Source organism: Triturus cristatus, chromosome 5_1 (genome assembly GCF_964204655.1).
Source record: "Triturus cristatus chromosome 5_1, aTriCri1.1, whole genome shotgun sequence".
NCBI lineage: Eukaryota > Metazoa > Chordata > Amphibia > Caudata > Salamandridae > Triturus > Triturus cristatus.
This window is the reverse complement of record NC_140587.1, coordinates 520,263,433-520,283,204: the sequence shown is the minus strand read 5'-3', so window position 1 is coordinate 520,283,204 and position 19,772 is coordinate 520,263,433. Positions and strand designations below refer to the sequence as shown.

The 19,772-nt window shown below is 46.7% G+C and overlaps 1 protein-coding gene across 3 annotated transcripts in view; it reads left to right on the top strand.

Annotated features, from left to right (window-relative positions):
• The window catches only part of PKIA (cAMP-dependent protein kinase inhibitor alpha), a 300,663-nt gene that overhangs the window by 39,798 nt on the left and 241,093 nt on the right, over nucleotides 1-19,772 (top strand). The window contains exon 1 of one of the 3 annotated variants that reach the window (XM_085605384.1): nucleotides 19,634-19,770. The exons of the other annotated variants lie outside the window; for them this stretch is intronic. The gene's annotated coding sequence lies outside the window, so the exon portion shown is untranslated. Of the gene's footprint in view, nucleotides 1-19,633; nucleotides 19,771-19,772 lie in introns of those variants that run through there. 3 annotated transcript variants of the gene reach the window in all.

Here is a 19,772-nt window from a genome sequence, read left to right as displayed (position 1 = left end):
ATCAGTACCAAGCTGTCTTTTATTAAGCCAATTATTCATATTAAAATAACTCAGCAAGTGGCTGACAGGTTGCTCAAAATTGTACTGCTATAGCAACTCAAATGATGAAATTGGTCTTAAAAGATGTGCAATATTATTATTTTAATGAGTGCACAATCCTTATCGTAAGAGTCCTTTACATCGAAATAAACAGGTTGATCTATGTCTATTTTAAAAGAAGGGTATTAATTTGACCCATTACTATAACCGGATGTACACATTGTATAGATTGTACAAGTGAATTGTGTAACATTGGTTGTTTAATCAAACTTAATAACGTCTTCCATACATTACTTTCATTGGTCACTGTTTCTTTTTGTCCACACTGGCCTCTAGGGCAATCAGGCAGTGGCCGATGGGTTGGTCTGACAGGACAGTGTACGGGCCATTTTTGGCTGTTTATGGGCCTGTTTTATGTTCCTTTCTGTTGATTTTCCTGACATTAAAACAAGCATTTTCCGCAGCAAGCTCGAACCGATGCAGCCTTCCATATCTTGCACAAAACATACACAGGGTGCCTTTACAAGTTCAGAACTACCTCAATTTGAAAATATGAGCCTCTTTTTTCACTTTCTAATTCATTAATGTGGGCACTTTTATTTTGGTGCACAGGGCACATTTCTGTCCCAGTCCAACTCTGCACTCATTGGTGTGCATGTCTGTCCACCCTTAAATACATATACGTTCTCTTTTTTGTAAGGTAGGCACGTCATTCCCCAGCTGTATGGAATATACATAACTTATTTTCATAGATAAACTTGAACGTGTTGTCCACAAATTTCGACTAAAGTTTCTCTCCTTTTCTGGCTGCAACTATTTTTCTTCACTTCAGACCTCTGGTCTTGAGATATATATTGAATCCCTTTTGTCCATCATTCCTTTCAATGCCCTGCCCCTACCTTAATTAAGTGTGAACGAGTTACCAAATTAGCTACGTTAACAGTAGTACTGATGTAAATCATACCATGCAAGTATCTTTCTAATGAAGACATATTCCAGCCACCATCCCATATTTATAGGGATCACATGGGGACATCAGCAAACTTTGATCTCTATTTGGAGCGTGTCGGAGGACCCAGCTTACAACGACACAATCAACACTCACATAGACCGCTATTTTAGGGAAAATGAGGGTTCAGTAGAGACATCCACCAATGAATGGGATGCTTTCAAAGCAATCATACATGAAGCATGCATTGAATCCACATTGGGTATCACATCAACTGTGGGGATCACGAACAAAACCCCAGGCACAAAAGGGCTGCTGGCGCAATTGTATATGGCATACTCAACAAGACTAGCTTCCAAGCTGTTTAATTTATACTCTCACTGTATGAATGGGGCAATTACCACCCTCCTAGTTCTCCTCGCTAAGCCTAACCATGAGGTGGACAAACCGAGGGATTATCAACCCGCTCTTAATCTTGAGCAGTGATTATAAAATAATCAATAAAATTATCACCAACTGTATACTAGAGGAGATTCTGTGTTTGGCTTTATTCCTGGCCCAAACACTCCAATCCAACACCTTTTCCATATCCTGGGTTCTGAAATGGATAACTCCACCAGTCCCATGATATTGTCCAGCGATTGACACAATGCTTTTGACACCCTCAACTAGGCTTATCTGTTTGAAGTAATGAGACAGATGAATCTCCCTGATGTCTTTGTGAGAGGGCCTCAAATTCTATACACTGATGCAGTTGCTAGAGTTAAGAACGGGACAGTATCTTCAGAACAAACCCAAACCCGGGGAGTGGAAGGCACAGAGGATGTCAATGTTTCCCTCTATAATTTTCCCTGGGAATGGAACCACTCACACAAAGATTTCGAGTGGAGAAAGCTTACACGGGTGTCGCAGTGGGGGAACACATCACTGCATGAAGATGACATTCCAATTTATTTCAGTTTGGGCATCTTGCCGGGATCCGGCGTAATTGGATGAAATCCTGTGTTTTTATGTCACTGCAAATACCACCGGGGTCTACTTGGCTTTCCAGGTTGGACTGTTCAATTGGGAGCCATCTTCCTTTAAATACCAGCCCATTTAAGTCTTGCACAATCTGCATGATGTTATTGGAACTAATACTGGGATGACTGTGAGGTCACTTAGGGGCAGCATGGAATTCTAGAAGAAAATACAGTTGGGAGTGATGGGCAGAATTGCCATCACCAAGATGGGGGTCCTCCCTAGATTTCTTAATTATTATGCTAACCTCCCCTATAAAATCCCCCCAAGCACTTTTGGGTACCTCATTCTTTAGTGACCTCACTGGTGGGAGAAGGAGAGTCCTGCTGTCGACCCTGCAACTCCCATGGGAGATTGCGAGTTCCTAACTTCACCATAATATTGCATGGTGCCCAACCAGTGCTTAATGTGAGCTGGATGTTGCAGGTGGGGCTCCCCAGGAATTATTTTTGGGTACCAGCACTTATTTTTCTTCAACAGACCTAGATCCAGAGCAAAAGAGGGAAAAGCAAAACAGGAAGGAGGAAGAGAAAGACAGAAAAAATGTGAGAAAGAGTAAAAGCAGGAACGAAAAAAGAGAGGCAAGAGAGAAATAAAGAGGCAGGGAATATCTTGATGTGAATTAAAGAGGCAGGGAGTGAAATCAAGATTGCTCAGTCTTGAGTTTGTTACCCTGACCTTCAATGGCACCGGCCACATACTACTGAGCAGAACTATGGGCCTGACATTTATTCTTTGCAAATTAAGCACAGTGCCCAACAACAATGGGCCACCCAATAGCTGGCATCAGTGCCACCAGAGGAGATCAAGTGGCATGGCGGAGGAAATTCCCAGAAGATTTAATATGGCTTCCCTGCTCACAAGCATATCATAAGAAAAAGGATGTCCCAGTCCTTATAGCAGTTATAGAACGGAGATGGGGTGGGAGTCCCCCAGGCCACCATGCTCACCAGCTATATTCCCCCAGAAACCCAACTTCCACAAACTGGAGACAGTATGGGCTATTAACCTCAGGGGACCTATATGATTATTGCCACCTAATGTCATAAGAGTATATATTACACAAATATGAGTCTCCACATGACCTGTTCCTAGCATACAGCAAACTTGCAGGCACTTTACACACTTTACAGGCTTGACAGTAATTGTGTATCTTCCAATAGTTCCACACTGACTGCACTGCCTACTTTGAGAACTGGGAAGAAATGTGTCCCTTGATGGTGACCTCCAACAGCTAAGGAATAATTGGTCCTGGGGTATAGGACAAAAATATCACTGAAAAAAAAAATTGGCATCTGCATTAGACTACCACATGCAAGTCTCTAGAAATCTGAGACCCCATCTATAACAATTCCACTTTTTACATAGCGCTTTTCTCACCAAAAAGAGATTAAGCCTAATTCACAAACCCTGCCACTTTAGCATGTACCAGATCCAGCTCTGATGATGCAGGCTTTCCCACATGGCCTGGCCTTGTCATGTAGTACAGACCTTCTTTCCACTGCCCTGTTTCCTCATCTCACCTCGAAGAAACCACAGGTCACCCCAATGTACTCTACCCTAGGAGCTGCCAATTGGGCCAGTTTCCCTATCCCAAAAAAGGGAAGGATGAGAAACCAGTTAATTGACCTGGCTTTCAACCTGGTGCAAAGGGCCATAGCCATCACCTGGAAATCGCCAAGAGGACCTAGCATTCAACAGTCTATTGACAGGTTTAGGAAAGTACTGTTCACTGCTAGAGTTAGGGACATTCCATAGAGAAAATTGCAAAGGCCTGAGAAAGCAGAAACACACACCAAGTTGAGAGGCTTACCTCACACTCTTGCAAAACTCCATGGACACAGCGGTGGACAAAAGCCCCTGTACAACCCGACTTCAGCCCTGCAGGGCTCATCATTTGGCAAAGTCTTTTGCATATGCTCTAAGGGAGTCTCCATGATTACTCGTATTTCTAAAACTTCTACAATTTTAACTTTTATCTATCTGGTCAAATTACTTCTCCTTTAAAACATTATACTAGTCCTTATAAACAAGAGCAGTTGTATCTCGTCAATAATATATTTAACATTATACTTTACAATAACAATATGCAACGTGATGCAACAACATTACACATTAACATCACTTTGTGGCCACACTTCTATTCACACACATGCATTTACCATCAACATTTTTTTAAACCCTTCAGCTACTTCTAAATATTAATCACCATTTTTCAATTCTAAACGATAAATGCAACCAGCTACCCCTGGCCACATCCTTCTGCACTTATAGAAGATAAACTTTTCATTCATTCATCTCTCAGACCAAGGATCGACTTCTGGACATTAGGTCCAAGATAGTAATTTGAGTGTTCAGATAGTATGTGGAGGTAAAGTTTAGTGACATCAGCTTTTCAGCTGTCCTTTTATGTCAAACATTTGAACACATATTTGCTCCCCGCAATTTCAAATTACCAACATTTACCACTACCAACCTTATGTTAGGAATAACAAGTTAACAGGTTATGTAGCACCTTTCCTGATATTTGGTAATGCATATACACAATCTTGCATGCAACACCCTTATGTCTCTTATAACCTTATATCTCTTATATCTATATTTGTGTTTACAAAGTCACGCATATATACAGAAAAATGGAACATAGTCCACATTGTCCTCACCTTTAAAAAGACGGCAATCCCCAGATCCTACCAATTCTCTGTAAATAGGCAGAATTTCAGAGAACATGGTGCCTGCTTACCTGATCAAAAAGTGTGCAATAATCTGTGCAGAGGGGGGTAGGTAGTACTCAGGTAGCAGCAGTCACGTGGGGGCAAGAGAAACTCCAAGGCTGGCTTGCCAACTTTTGCAGGGTAACTTAAAAATGAAGAAAAAGACAGACTCATCTTTGGCAATGTAAAAACAGCTCTTTACAGTTGTGACAGGGAGAGTGGCAAGTACACACCAATAAATGGTTGGTCTCAATCTGCTGCGTCAGAGGCAGCTTCTTTTACACAGAGTTAAACAATGGAGGTTACCAAAATTCAGAAAATAGATTATTAGACAGTTACACATTGATACACATTAATTGTATAAAAGAAATGAGGTCATCTGTGACCCTAGACTTTAACCTAATTTTCTACACAAATTTATTGCAGTTTTTAACAATGCTTAATAAACTAAGTATTCTTCTACTTTTGTATGCATGTGTATTTTGGGATGAATGCATGCTTGTTGCTTAGTGTGCTTCACAATTGTGCATGTAAGACTTCTTATCAGTTTCTATGTGTTCTTGGCTAATTTGATCGCCTGCTCCTATTCTATAATCTGTTTCCAATCTATTGAAAACATAGAATAGAACCAATCTGCCTGTGTGCCAAGGCCATAAATTATTTTAAGCTCACTAAACACAAGTTTTCCTTTAACTATGACCTTACAAGCCATGCATTCTGTTCTAAAGTAAACTCTTCACCTCTCTCTCATCAGAAGGAGCTTTTGGCCTTCAGTGTTCTTTAAATTAAGAAATTTAACATAACATGAAATTTTGTGCTTAACACATGTGTTCAAACATTGTATGGTAATTGCTGGGCATTTTACTCACAGTAGATTTCAGCATGTTTGAACTGCCGAACCTGACCTGGGGAAAAATATGAGGATTTGGAATTCTGCTCCTTGCACAAGCTGTTGTTTGCACAGAGATTGGACATGTATGGCCCACTTGTTAACAGAGCCAAAGTCATCTAAACTACTCTGAATTTACTTGCTGCCATACTGCACCCTGCTCCATTGAGCTGGTTCTGCAACATGGTGGGTAACTTTCAACACATATTATTCCATTGCCCCAAAGGGAAGGAATTTTGGAACAATATTTGGGATGTGCTGAAACACATTTTTAATCTATACAATGAAGTCACCTTTCAATATCTATCCCCTAGAATCCGAAAGTGTTCATTTTGACATCCTTATCATAATAAGCATCCAATAAATCACTTCATGCTAGAAAAAATAGCATGCTAGAACCATCTGTGAATGGTAGGAATGGGTTGTTTTCAACAAATCTGATGTGACCCGTATTTGGTGGAAACCGACAAATGATGGCATGGCTAGTGTTTTGTTCCATTAGTTGTATTGTCATTTGTGTATGATATGACATGTATTGACTTACCTGACTGATGTTTGATGTGCCTCGAACTTCACAATGATCTTCTTACCTCTCTGTACTAACTTACCTCTCCTTCCTCTTCATTCCTTGCCCATGCTTCCCTCCATCCTATTTTACAGTAGCCATACATACGAGTATTCATAATTGAGCAGGTAGCAGCAACTTCGTTAGAACAGGTCTACTGTACCTTTTCTAGGGTTTTATGCTTGATAGGCATGATTATCCCGGTTTGAAAGCATGGATCTGATATCCATACTTTTTCTTTATGTCTTTACCAGTTGATGATTGTGTATTGAATCTAACTTATTTCAAAACTTCATAACATTTGATAAACTAAAACAAAGTTTAAACTTGGCTGTTGTGATTTGTCACATTTGACATCTAGAAACAAGTTAGCAAAGTTCTGAACAGGTGGCGGGGAAGGGACTTGTTGGACTTGGCCCTTTCTGCAGGGTCATCTCTAAATGTTTTTCGGAACCCTCCTGTTTTCTGAACCTGTTTTCTTTGGCCTTTAGGACTCTACTTACTCTACCACAGCTAAAATGTTGTGCTCACTCCTTTAAACATGGTAAAATTGGCTTACACCCAATTGGCACATTTGATTTACTTGTAAGTCCCCAGTAAAGTGGTATCATGGGTACCAAGGGCCTGCCCATTAAATGCTACTAGTGGGTCTGCAGCTGTCCTTCTGCCACCCACTTAAGTTTCCCTTTAAACATGTCTCAGGCCTGCCTTAACAGTCTGTGTGTGCTGTTGTAAACTATCATTTTGACCCAGCAAAATAAACCTGTTGCAAAGTCTAAACCATCCTTTTTTATAGGGGTAAGTAATCCCTAGGGCAGGCCCTACACAGCCTCAGAGGGCAGGGTGCAGTGTATTTAAAAAGTTGGACATGTACTTTTAAGATTTACATGTCCTAGTAATGAAAAACTCTTACATTCATTTTTCACTACTGCTAGGCCTATCTCTCCAAAAGGATAATAATGGGTTACATAACTTAATATAACGTGTATTTATAAAGTGCACGCTCACTCAGAAGGGTATCTTGGTGCTGAATAACAGATACTTATTGTTACCTCATTACATTTATTAAGTTATAATTTCCAATTGGGAGCAGGAATGAATGTTGAATTTGGTGTCTAAAGAATTGTAATTAATAACTCTCTTTAATGGTTAAGTTGTGTTTTAAGCCGCAATTCCGTAAATGCTACTTTTAGAAAGTTTGACTTTGAATCATGTGGTTGTGATGAAAAGAAGGATTAGGTCCTTTAACCTAATTCAAGTATGCAAAGCAATTAGAAGAAGACGGAAATAATATCTACTCAAAAGGCAAGCACCCGTTCTGATAAATTGACAATCCCTTGAAGATTCGTCTTGCACCGCCTGTGTTAACAACATTTCACTTGTGCAGGGTAGAAAATTCACCTCAAGATCCCCTGTGAGCGGTTAGATTTGTGACACCAGATTCCACCAGATTATACCAACATTTGACAAACATGAAGCCCTGGTGAGAGCCCCAGTACTTATTGCCTGGGATTCGAAACACGTTGGCATTTAGCAACACCGAGGAGCTGTGAATTAACATTAATTTAATTAGAGGGAAATTAAATGAAAAGTATTTCCCTCTGTTTGTAGTAATTGTTCCCAGTGTTTAGCATTCATTTGAGGCAGACTGAGTGGTAGCCTCGAGGATTTGCTTTGTTGAGAAATATGATATGGTCAATCAATCAATCATAGCATTTGTATAGCGCGCTACTCACCCGGAGGGTCTCAAGGCGCTGGGGGGAGAGGGGTCCGTTACTGCTCGAAGAGCCAGGTCTTGAGTTGCTTCATGAAGGAGAGATGGTCCTTGGTCAGCCGAAGGTGGATGGGGAGGGAGTTCCAGGTCTTGGCTGCCAGGTAGGAGAAGGATCTTCCTCCGGTGGTGGCTCTGTGGATGCGTGGTACGGCGGCGAGGGCGAGGCTGGTCGATCGTAGCTGGCGGGTGGGCGTGTAGAAGGTCAGGCGGCTGTTGAGGTACTTGGGGCCCAGGTCGTGGAGAGCCTTGTGTGCGTGGGTGAGGAGTCTGAACGTGATCCTCTTGCTGACGGGGAGCCAGTTCAGGTCTCTCAGGTGGCCGGAGATGTGGCTGTGTCGGGGGATGTCCAGGACGAGTCGTGCAGAGGCGTTCTGGATGCGTTGGAGTCTTTTCTGAAGTTTGGCTGTGGTTCTGGCGTAGAGGGTGTTGCCGTAGTCCAGTCGGCTGGTGACGAGTGCCTGGGTGACCGTCTTCCTGGTTTCGGTGGGGATCCATCGGAAGATCTTACGGAGCATGCATAGGGTGTTGAAGCATGATGATGAGACGGCGTTGACTTGTCTGGTCATCGAGAGGGCGGAGTCCAGGATGAAGCCCAGGTTGCGTGCATGGTCCGTTGGCTTGGGAGTGGCGCCCAGGGCAGGTGGCCACCAGGAGTCGTCCCAGGCGGAGGGCGATGAACCCAGGATGAGGACTTCCGTCTTGTCTGAGTTCAATTTCAGGCGGCTGTTCTTCATCCATTCGGCGACGTCTTTCATCCCTTCCTGGAGGCTGGTTCTGGCAGTGTCGGGGTCGTTGGTGAGGGAGTGGATCAGCTGGGTGCCGTCGGCGTAGGAGATGATGTTGAGGTTGTGTTGGCGTGCGATGGCTGCGAGGGGGCTCATGTAGACGTTGAAGAGTGTTGGGCTGAGGGATGATCCTTGTGGTACGCCGCAGATGACTTCGGTGGCCTCGGATCTGAACGGGGGGAGACGGACTCTCTGAGTTCTTCCGGCGAGGAACGAGATGATCCACTTCAGTGCCTTCTCCTGGATCCCGATGTTGCTGAGGCGTTGTACTAGGGTGCAGTGGCAGACAGTGTCGAACGCTGCAGAGAGGTCCAGGAGGATGAGGGCCGCTGTTTCCCCGTTGTCGAGCAGGGATCTGATGTCGTCGGTGGCTGCGATCAGTGCGGTCTCGGTGCTGTGGTTGGCTCGAAAGCTGGAATGCGATGGGTCGAGGAATCCGTTCGTCTCGAGGAAGGCGGCGAGCTGTCTGTAGACGGTCTTCTCGATGACTTTGGCAGGGAAAGGGAGGAGCGAGATGGGGCGGAAGTTCTTGAGGTCGGTGGGGTCCGCTGTAGGTTTCTTTAGGAGGGCGCTGAGCTCGGCGTGCTTCCAGCTCTCCGGGAAGGTGGCGGTGTGGAAGGAGGTGTTGATGATGTCCCGTAGTTGGGGTGCGATGATGGAGTCGGCCTTGTTGAAGACGTGGTGGGGGCAGGGGTCGGTTGGTGATCCGGAGTGGCTGGTGTTCATTGTGCAGGTGGTGTCTTCGGTGCTGACCGGGGTCCAGGCGCAGAGGGTGGTGGTGGAGGGTGGAGGTGCAGCGGTTGGGTGTGTGGTTGGTGCGCCGAAGCTGTTGTGTATGTCGGCGATCTTGCGTTGGAAGAACGAGGCGAGAGAGTCGCAGAGGTCTTGAGAGGGAGTGATGTCATTGTTTTCGGCGCTGGGGTTGGAGAGCTCTTTGATGATGCTGAATAGTTCCTTGCTGTTGTGGACGTTGTTGTCCAGTCTTTCTTTTTATGCTGTCTTCTTGGTGGTGCGGATCAGCTGGTGGTGGCTGCGGGTGGCGTGCTTGAGGGCGGTCATGTTGTCTGTGGTCTGGTCGTGGCGCCAGGCTTTCTGGAGGGTGCTGCAGTTTTTCTTGGAGTCCTTGAGTTCGTCGGTGAACCAGGGGGCTTTCTTGCTGCCGGGTCTGCAGGGAGGGTTCTTCAGTGGTGCGAGGTCGTCAGCGCAGGCGGTCAGCCACTGTGTGAGGTTGCTGGCTGCTGGCCGTTAGGGTCCGTTGTGCTGGCGGGAGGGTTCCGGCTGAGGGAGGTGGTGAGCTGCACGGCGGTGATCTTGCTCCAGCTCCGGCGAGGAACCTGTTGCGGGTGGTGGTGGGTCATGGTTTTTCTGAAGCTGAAGTGGACGCAGCTGTGGTCAGTCCAATGAAGTCCGGTAGCGTGGCTGAAGGAGATGTGTTTGCTGGATGAGAAGACGGGGTCGAGCGTGTGGCCGGCGTAGTGGGTGGGGGTGTTCACCAGTTGCTTGAGTCCGAGGTTGGCGAGGTTGTCCCGCAGGGTGGTGGTGTTGCAGTCCTTGTTGTTCTCCAGGTGGAAGTTGAGGTCCCCTAGGAGGATGTAGTCAGCAGAGGCGAGGGCGTACGGGCTGATGAAGTCTGCGATGTCTTCGCTGAATTGTGCGCGAGGTCCCAGGGGTCTGTAGATGAGGGTGCCTCTGAGGGTCGTCTTGGGGTCAGAGTATATCTGGAAGTGAAGGTGTTCGGCGGCGGTGCAGGTGTCGTCGGAGTTGGTCGTGATGCGGATGGTGTTCTTGTGTACGATGGCGATGCCTCCTCCAGTCTGGTTGACGCGGTCCCTCCGGGAGATCTTGTATCCGTCCGGGATGGCTGTGGCGATGTCGGGCGCTGATGAGGCGTTCATCCAGGTTTCTGTGAGGAAGGCGACATCTGGCGATGTTGTGTCGAGGAGGTTCCAGAGTTCGACGGCGTGTCTGTGGACGGAGCGGGTGCTGAGCAGGATGCACTTGAGGTGGTTGTTGCTGGTTTTCGGCTTGGCGGGTGCAATGCAGGTCCGGAGGCAGGTGAAGTTGCAGGCCTGGCAGGGTCCGTGGGTGCGTTTCGGGGTGGCTTGGTAGCAGGCAGGGTTCCGGGCGGGTTTGAGTGCATTGAGGGTTGTTGCGTCGTAGGTCCGTCGTGTGGGCTGGCGTCTACCGGGGCCAGGGGTCCTGGCGCTGGGCACGGTCCGGCCGTGGACGGGTGCAGACGGGCTTGCCTTAGGCGCGCCTTCAGCGCACCAGCGGCACGCCCGCTGCGCGTGTCCGCTGCACGGCCGCTGCGCGGCCTCCATATGAGGGGGAGAAGGAGGGAGGAGCAGCTGGGAGGTGGGAGCGGGGCGGCCAATGGGAAACAAAGGGGCGGGGCCGCAGGGACGCAGCGGCGGGAAATGAGCAGCGGGGGACACGGAGGCAACGGGACCGAGGAGAGGGGGTCCTAAGGAAAAAAAATAACGGGCTCAGTGGGTACAGAAGGAAAAAGGTGGCAGGGGCAGTGGGCACAAATAAAATCAAGGGTACAGCACGGAACAAAGGGCACAGTGGTCACAGAAGGCAAAAGGTGGCAGGGGCAGTGGGCACAACAAAATCAAGGGTACAGCACGGAACAAGGGCACAGTGGTCACAGAAGGCAAAGGTGGCAGGGGCAGTGGGCACAAACAAATCAGGGTGCAGCGCGGACCAGACGGGCACAGTGGTAACAGAAGGCAAGGGGGCCAGGCAGAGAAGCAGTAGTCAGGACACAGTGCTTACGAGCGGCAGCGAGATGCAGGCACACACAGGGGGCTGCGTGGCGGTGAGGGGAGCGACCTACCTGGTGGCAGGGTCAAAGGTCGCTCTCTCTACCGCTGCGCGGCCTCCATTTGAGGGGGAGAGGGAGGGAGGAGCAGCTGGGAGGTGGGAGCGGGGCGGCCAATGGGAAACAAGGGGGCGGGGCCGCAGGGACACAGCGGCGAGAAATGAGCAGCGGGGGACACGGAGGCAACGGGACCGAGGAGAGGGGGTCCTAAGGAAAAAAAATAACGGGCTCAGTGGGTACAGAAGGAAAAAGGTGGCAGGGGCAGTGGGCACAAATAAAATCAAGGGTACAGCACGGAACAAAGGACACAGTGGTCACAGAAGGCAAAAGGTGGCAGGGGCAGTGGGCACAAACAAAATCAAGGGTACAGCACGGAACAAGGGCACAGTGGTCACAGAAGGCAAAGGTGGCAGGGGCAGTGGGCACAAACAAATCAGGGTGCAGCGCGGACCAGACGGGCACAGTGGTAACAGAAGGCAAGGGGGCCAGGCAGAGAAGCAGTAGTCAGGACACAGTGCTTACGAGCGGCAGCGAGATGCAGGCACACACAGGGGGCTGCGTGGCGGTGAGGGGAGCGACCTACCTGGTGGCAGGGTCAAAGGTCGCTCTCTCTACCGCTGCGCGGCCTCCATATGAGGGGGAGAGGGAGGGAGGAGCAGCTGGGAGGTGGGAGCGGGCGGCCAATGGGAAACAAGGGGGCGGGGCCGCAGGGACACAGCGGCGAGAAATGAGCAGCGGGGGACACGGAGGCAACGGGACCGAGGAGAGGGGGTCCTAAGGAAAAAAAATAACGGGCTCAGTGGGTACAGAAGGAAAAAGGTGGCAGGGGCAGTGGGCACAAATAAAATCAAGGGTACAGCACGGAACAAAGGACACAGTGGTCACAGAAGGCAAAAGGTGGCAGGGGCAGTGGGCACAAACAAAATCAAGGGTACAGCACGGAACAAGGGCACAGTGGTCACAGAAGGCAAAGGTGGCAGGGGCAGTGGGCACAAACAAATCAGGGTGCAGCGTGGACCAGACGAGCACAGTGGTCACAGAAGGCAAGGGGGCCCAGGCAGAGAAGCAGTAGTCAGGACACAGTGCTTACGAGCGGCAGCGAGATGCAGGCACACACAGGGGGCTGCGTGGCGGTGAGGGGAGCGACCTACCTGGTGGCAGGGTCAAAGTATGGTGCATTGTAATGTTAGCCATTTGTCTTATGTAGTGATGTCACATGTTTTAATGTTTGTTGTTTATGAATATTGTTGAATCTATGAATGTTGTATTTATAAATTGTTCATGTTTTTGGAATGAACAGGTGTTATTCTTTTCATATATTTGAATTACTGTAAAAAAAGCATAAAATACTAATGAATGATAAGGGTAAATAAATAACCAGATCAAACTAAAATAATTGTTGCTTGACCATTGCTATAAAGAGACAGCACAGAAGTTAAGCAGGTCTCAGGTTTCCCCCCACCCCCACCCTTTTTTTATGACTTTTAGAAAGTTGGCATTTTCTTATCCCAACCATTAGGTGCCTGCAGCCTGTATCCTGGGTCATAAGACTAGGTGTAGCTGGCAGTTGTTCTTTGTGTATCACTCCCAGACAGTGAGATAAAGGGGGAATAGCTGTTTGCAGGATGGACTGTCTCTGACTTGATAGAGGTAGGACCTGTTACCTACCACACTTACAAATCACAAAAAGCCTCTACACACTCTCAAAGGGTTTCACACTAGTTTTTTCTGCCTCCAGACAAGCTGGGGCCAGGGCAGGGAGGCAAGAAATTCCAGGCACTAATGTAGGGAAGGACTCCAGAAGCGTCTCCCACTTCAAGGTGTGTACCACATATAAATAGTTGAGCCTCAGACCTAATTTTTCAGATCACTTCTAGAACTGTGAAAGACTCAGATGAAAGACTGCTCTGCTACAAAGGACTGCTTTGCTGTCTTGCGGCTCTGCTGCCCTGCTACCTGAGTAAGAAGACCTGGACCTGCACCTTGCTGCACCTTGAACTCAGGACCACCAGCATGATTCCAAGGGCTAGTTGGGTGGCCACCCGATCAGTGCCTCAGGGACAGAAAAGGCTTCAGTCATCTTGAACCCTTCACCTGGATTTTGTCTACTGTGAGTGCTAACTCCATAAGTGGTGCCTCCCCAGTCCTGTACCCTTGGTAGTGAGTGTAAAGGTTCTCTGCCTGTCCAACTGTGGTCCTCATCAGAACTAACGCGAAGCCCCACAAAGCCTTGTCGCACAGCTAACAGCCTCCTTGGAATCGACACTGAGCGACGCAATGCTTCTCCACCAGCAACATCAGAATTGATGCAGAGCGACATGAAGCAGCGTCGCACAGTTCATCAGAACTGTAGCAGAGCAACGCAAAGCCTCATTGCACCACTTCATTGGAACTGACGCCGAACTACGCAAAGCCTCGCAAAGCAACAATGCACCAGCACCAAGAACATAAGGTACAATCCTAAGCAGGACAGATTTGGTCCTGTTCCTGGGTTGCGTTCCATCACAGTCAGGCTGAATTTGTGACTTTGCCCCGTCCAATGCGACCAGATAACCTTAGTTGGTGCTTTGCGCCTTTTGAAGCTCCTTTCATCGAAATATTTAAAATTAGCAAATCTCCAGTTCCATAAATTGGATGTCATTTTGGTCTCAAGTTCTTTATTAGAATGTAATCTATTTTTTAAAAATTTTGTGGGATTTTTCTTCTGTTGTGTTCCACTTTATTACTGTTTATTTGCTACATAAATACTTTACACATTGCCTCTAAGTTAAGCCGGACTGCTTTTGTGCCAAGCTACCAGAAGGTTAAGCACAGGCTAATTAAGTGACCTTTTGTGGTTCACCTTGACAAGGATTATGGCTGTTGCTTAAGTAGGGTTTCACCACTGTCAACCAAAAACCCAATTTGTCACCGGACTCTTATGCACAACCTCAATAATACCCAGCACTGTCAAAGTCAATAGGTCTCGACTTTGAAAGAACTAATGCTATGCCAATGTTTTTTAGCCATGTTGTACACCAGCATGGCTCTTGTTCAGCATGGCTAAAAGTTAGTGTCATAGAGTAGAGTTGTGTGGAGTGTCGTAAAGTGGAATGGTGTAGAGTGGAGTAGAGTGTTGTAGAGTGGAGTGGCAGAGTGTTGTGTATTAGAGTGGCATAGTGTGGAGTCGCATTGAGTGGCATACACTAGAGTGGCAAAGAGTAGGGTGGACTGGTGTAAGGTGCATTGGCATAGACTGTTGCAGATTATAGTGACATAGAGTGCAGTTATTGAGTGCAGTGGCATTGAATTCAGAGGCATATAATACAGTGTTGAAGAAAGCAGTGGCACACATTAGAGTGTTGCAGAGTGGAGTGACGCAGAGTAAAGTGGCACAGAGTAGAGTGGCATAGAGTAGAGTAGCACAGAGTGCAGTGGTGTACAGCACAGTGGCACAGAGTGTAGTGGCATAGAGTAGAGTGGCATAGAGTAGAGTGGCACACAGAAGAGTGGCGTAGACTTGAGTGATGCAGAGGGCAGTGGTGCAGAATTGAGTTGAGTGGCAGAGTAGAGTTGAGTGGTGTAGAGTGCAGAGTAGAGTCGAGTAGCATAGAGTGCAGTGGTGTAGTGTTATGCAGAATAGAGTAGCATGTAGTGGTGCACAGTAGAGTATGGTGCCTTAGAGTGCAGTGGCATAGAGTGGAGTAGCATAGAGTGGAGTAAAACTGAGTTCAGTGGCATAGAGTTCAGTGGCAGAAAGTGCAGTGTTGCAGAGTAGAGTGTAGTAGTGTAGAGTGGAGCAAAGTTGCATAGAGAGCAGTGGCATAGTGTACAGTGGTGCAGAGTAGAGGGCAGTGGCATAGAGTGTAGTGACATAAAGTGCAGTTGTGTAGAGTGCATTGGCATAGAGTACAGCGGTTAAGAGTAGAGTGGCATAAAGTGCAATAGCTTAGAGTGGAGTGGAGTGGTGCAGAGTGAAGTAGAGTGATGTAGAGTGCAGTTGCGTATTGTAGATTTTTTCAGAGTAGAGTGAATAGGTGTAGAGGGGAGTTGTGCAGGGTAGAGTGCAGTTGCGTAGAGTGGCATAGAGTGTAATGGTGTAAAGTGGTGTAGAATGAAGTGGCATAGAGTGCAGTGATGCAGAGTAGATTACAGTGGCATACAGTGAATTGGTATAGAGTGCTGGGGCATAGAGTGCAGTGTTGCAGAGTGGCGCAGAGTACAGTGGCGTGGAGTGGAGTTGTGCAGATTAGATTGGTGTGGCCTAGACTGGAGTGGTGTAGAGTAGAGTGCAGTGGTGTGGAGTAGTGCACAGTAGAATGGAGTGGCGTAGAGTGGAGTATGCATGGTATGGCATCACAATGCCATTAAAGACAACACATTTTCAATTCAAATGACCATTACATTTGCATTAACATACAATAAAATGTAGGGAAATTGCATCACCTAGTGTAATGATTCATTTTGATTATACTAATATATTTGTTTCCAACACACTTCAGAAATAACAAACAAATTGATTCACTCCTATTCCTAATTCTGATATATTCTGAAATACTTACACAGTTCATTTAAATGTTGTCATGTGCTAGAAAAAAGCTATTTCTTACCCCTAGTTGATTGCCACAGAAATCCTCTCACTTTGAAGGTGGAGAAAGAAAACATAACAAGCACCCTCAGAAGACAGCGCCTGACATTTGACCTCGGTCTTTGAATGAACAGCAAATGTGACAAGATAAGAATAACATTTCAACAACGATTACAGAGAGGGAGTTTGTGGAAGAGTACAGTAAACACGCTTTAGGCAATGGGAGGGATGAACTGAACCTGGAGAGCCTAAAGCAAATAAAGCCAGCAGATAGAACATGTGAGTTTATAACCACAAAGCCAATGGAATTGAACAGGCGGAATGCATTCCTAGGTCAACTTTCTGAAAGTCACCAAGCTGTCTTTAGCAAACCAGACAGCAAAGTGACCTAAAAAGGAAATGCCGTTGCTAAATATGTACTCTGTGCTGAAAATGATTTGTGCACAGGCAGACAGGCCTAGTACAAACAGGGTCAGATCCATGGGCATGCCTTAATCACAGAGGATGACCAGGTATTGCACTCTTGCATGAGTCATGGTTTATAGCGCAGGGAAACGCACAATACAAGTAGGGGTACAACTGTGCCCCCTACTTGTATTCGAAGTTCCCAGACCAACATTCAGGCAGGATGTGGTGTACAATATTTCCTTCATATCTCTAATGTAGGCATAGGAGTGATACTGATAATGTGCCTGGCATGATTTTAGGGCCTTTATGAGAAAGCAGGCTCCTGTGATGTCTTAAAAAGAGGTACTAGGCTTACTGATGTCAGCAGGCTCAAGCTCTTCCCCTAAATGACTCATATGAGTCAAAGAATACTAAAGCAGTGGGTACAGCCCACAGCATTAGTATTCACTGGAGACTGCCAGAGGCTGCCTGTAATAGGGAAGTCTCCCTCCTGCTTTTCACACACATAGCTCTCGTCTGAGAATAGGGACCTGCATACATCCAAAGCGCGAATGCTTTGAATTTGAATATGAATGAAAATTGTATTCATAATTGAGAGCAGGGCACAAGTCGGGGGTACACGTGGGTACATGGCATCCACCCACTGTTTTCGCTGGATGGACGCCATCCACCCTCCAAGAAGTGGGCCACACTAAAATATGCTGTCCTTGTACAGTGTAACTTACAGGCACTGGGACAGATTCAGCAGTGCCTGCACCTTGTCTGCTTTCGTTTCCATCAGCAACTCTAAGGTAGAGAGGGGGCTGTCATACTTGAGACCCCAGCTGGGACAATAACATAGGCCAAATATAATGGGCCATCAGGCCTCCTTTTGCTCCACTATCCTAACTGGGAGCTATATGAGCCTCAAACCTTGATGCATATGTCAGGGAGGGGAAACAAAGGCACACAGTTTGTTGTTATCCCTTCACAGATACTTTAAAGAGGCATGCTTTTTACGTTGTTCAATCCCTATATATAAGAGATAAGCATGCACTGTAAGAATGTCAGATGTGTTGATATGTTCCAGTATTTACACACATAATTTACATTCTACTATTTTGTTTTATTTCTTTTATAGCACTACTCTTTCCAAAGCAGTGTGTCAGAGCGCTTTACATCACACAAACACATTATACATTGACAATAAATCCCATAAACGCGTAAACCAATGTACAAGATGTGTTACAGGATGTGTTACATAAGACTGTGAGGGTAACAAGGTGTAGGAGTCACATGTCCAGGGCCGGACTGGCCGTAGCGGGCAACGGGCATTTTCCCTGTGGGAGGCTAGGGTGGGGGCCGATTTTGGGCCCCTGGGGCCATTTTTGTTACCGGAGCTGGCAAAATCGCCCCCTGTAACAAAATCGCCCAAAACCGGCCATAGCAAACAGCTCGGTCGCACCCCCCTCTCCCCCGGGGGGGCCGGCCGAGTAGTTTGCAAGGGCCGGTGTTGGTTCCCAGTCCGGCCCTGCACATGTCCTTCAAAGCTTGCTATGCTATATTAGAAGGATTGCAGTTTATGAACTGTGAGTAACCAAAGGATCTCTTTGTTAAAAGAAGTAACTCACTACATAAACTAAAAATCTGTTATCTGCGTGTTAGATGATGTGCTTTGCAGTAGACACATTAACCTTCTATGCTACTTTCACTCAAAACTGGGACTGGAGAAAACACAGGTCTCTCCAGCAAATGTGTTACCCTCCAAAGTTATCTCACAATTATTATTGTTCCCTGGGATTTACTGGGCAAAGATCTCTCCAGCAGGTGCCTTAATTCCATAAGATATTTTAAAATGAAGACTTTGCATCCAGTTTAAGCAGAATAGATGTACTACTACGAGCATCCTTGCTGTCAACTTCTTTGTGGCAGGTTTAAACAAGCATTGGCATAGCAAATAGGTCTCGCTTTTGGGACCTTATAAGTGTTTAGCCATGCAACAGTTGCATAACTAAATACTTATAAGGTCCCAAAAGCGAGACCTATTGGCCGCGAAAGTGAAAGTAATCGCGGTAAAGCGCGGCGTGCACGCCCGCGCACATGCACTGTAGCTCTAGGCTGGCCTGGTAGCACTTTTTGGAGCCCTCTCAATAAGTCTCGCCAGACCAGCGCATGCGCTGGGTCAGGCGAGACCTAAAAAATAAATGTATAAATTGAGGCACAAATTTAGGGACAGTGTTGCGTCACGTTTTTTGGCACAATCCAGACACAAAATCTCATTTGTAAATCTCATAATGTGCTCAAATGTACTCATGATTGACCTGCGAAAAATGTGTGGGAAGAGTTAGGATCTGATGTCACTTCGTGTGATGTCACTTCCTGTGAGGTCATGGGTTGAGATGTCACTTCCTGTGATGCTATGATGGTATGCTGTGATGTCAAGCACCATGATGTCACTTGCATACTACCTTCCTTGGTTAGACCCCCCACTTCTGTTTTTTAGGACTTGTGGCCTGAGTGAGAGTACTACTTTTGGGAATCAGGTACTGTTGTTTGGCAAATACTTAAAAGCGTTATTAAGAGGCTGTATCTGTTCGCGAATCTTTCCAGTACTTCATTAACACAAAAAAACGTACTAGGGTTTGTGAGCAATACAACACGCAGTTGGACGTTTCTTACTATAAAACTCCTGATTTGAATGTAGTCATGTCAGTGGCACTATTTACTATAATCTAACAGTTTGCACAGGTAAAAGAAATGCTTTGCCCGTTACATGATTAAATGGACTGTACTAGCATTTTTTCTGAGAAAGCTTAGCTCCGACCCTCCCACGTCTCTTTCAGCGACCCCTCTCTAGAGGTGAAGACCTGGTGGGAGAACACCTCCCATCGCTCACAGGAAACCGGCCTACTGCTCAGACGGGAAGCAGACAAGTGCCCGAAGACACAAGGCGTTCAGCTGACGAGGGGACTATTTTAAAATGCAGCCTTCTCTCTTTGTGCGGGCAGAATGTGTGCTGGTGAACTGGAATGTAAGAGGGTGTATTGTTCAGCGCTTTCTTTTGTTTCCCTCTTGTGATTTGTGCAGGGCTGTTATTGGTTGGAGAGCCACTCAAGGGACAGCTGCAGCAGTCTAAGGCAAGCTGATGACATAGATATCCAAAAATAGAACAGCTGTGGATGCTGGGAACAGCCAGCCTCAACATGTAAATACCCAGTTTAAAGCCGCCTCCATTCTGTAGAACAGATCACACAGCAGT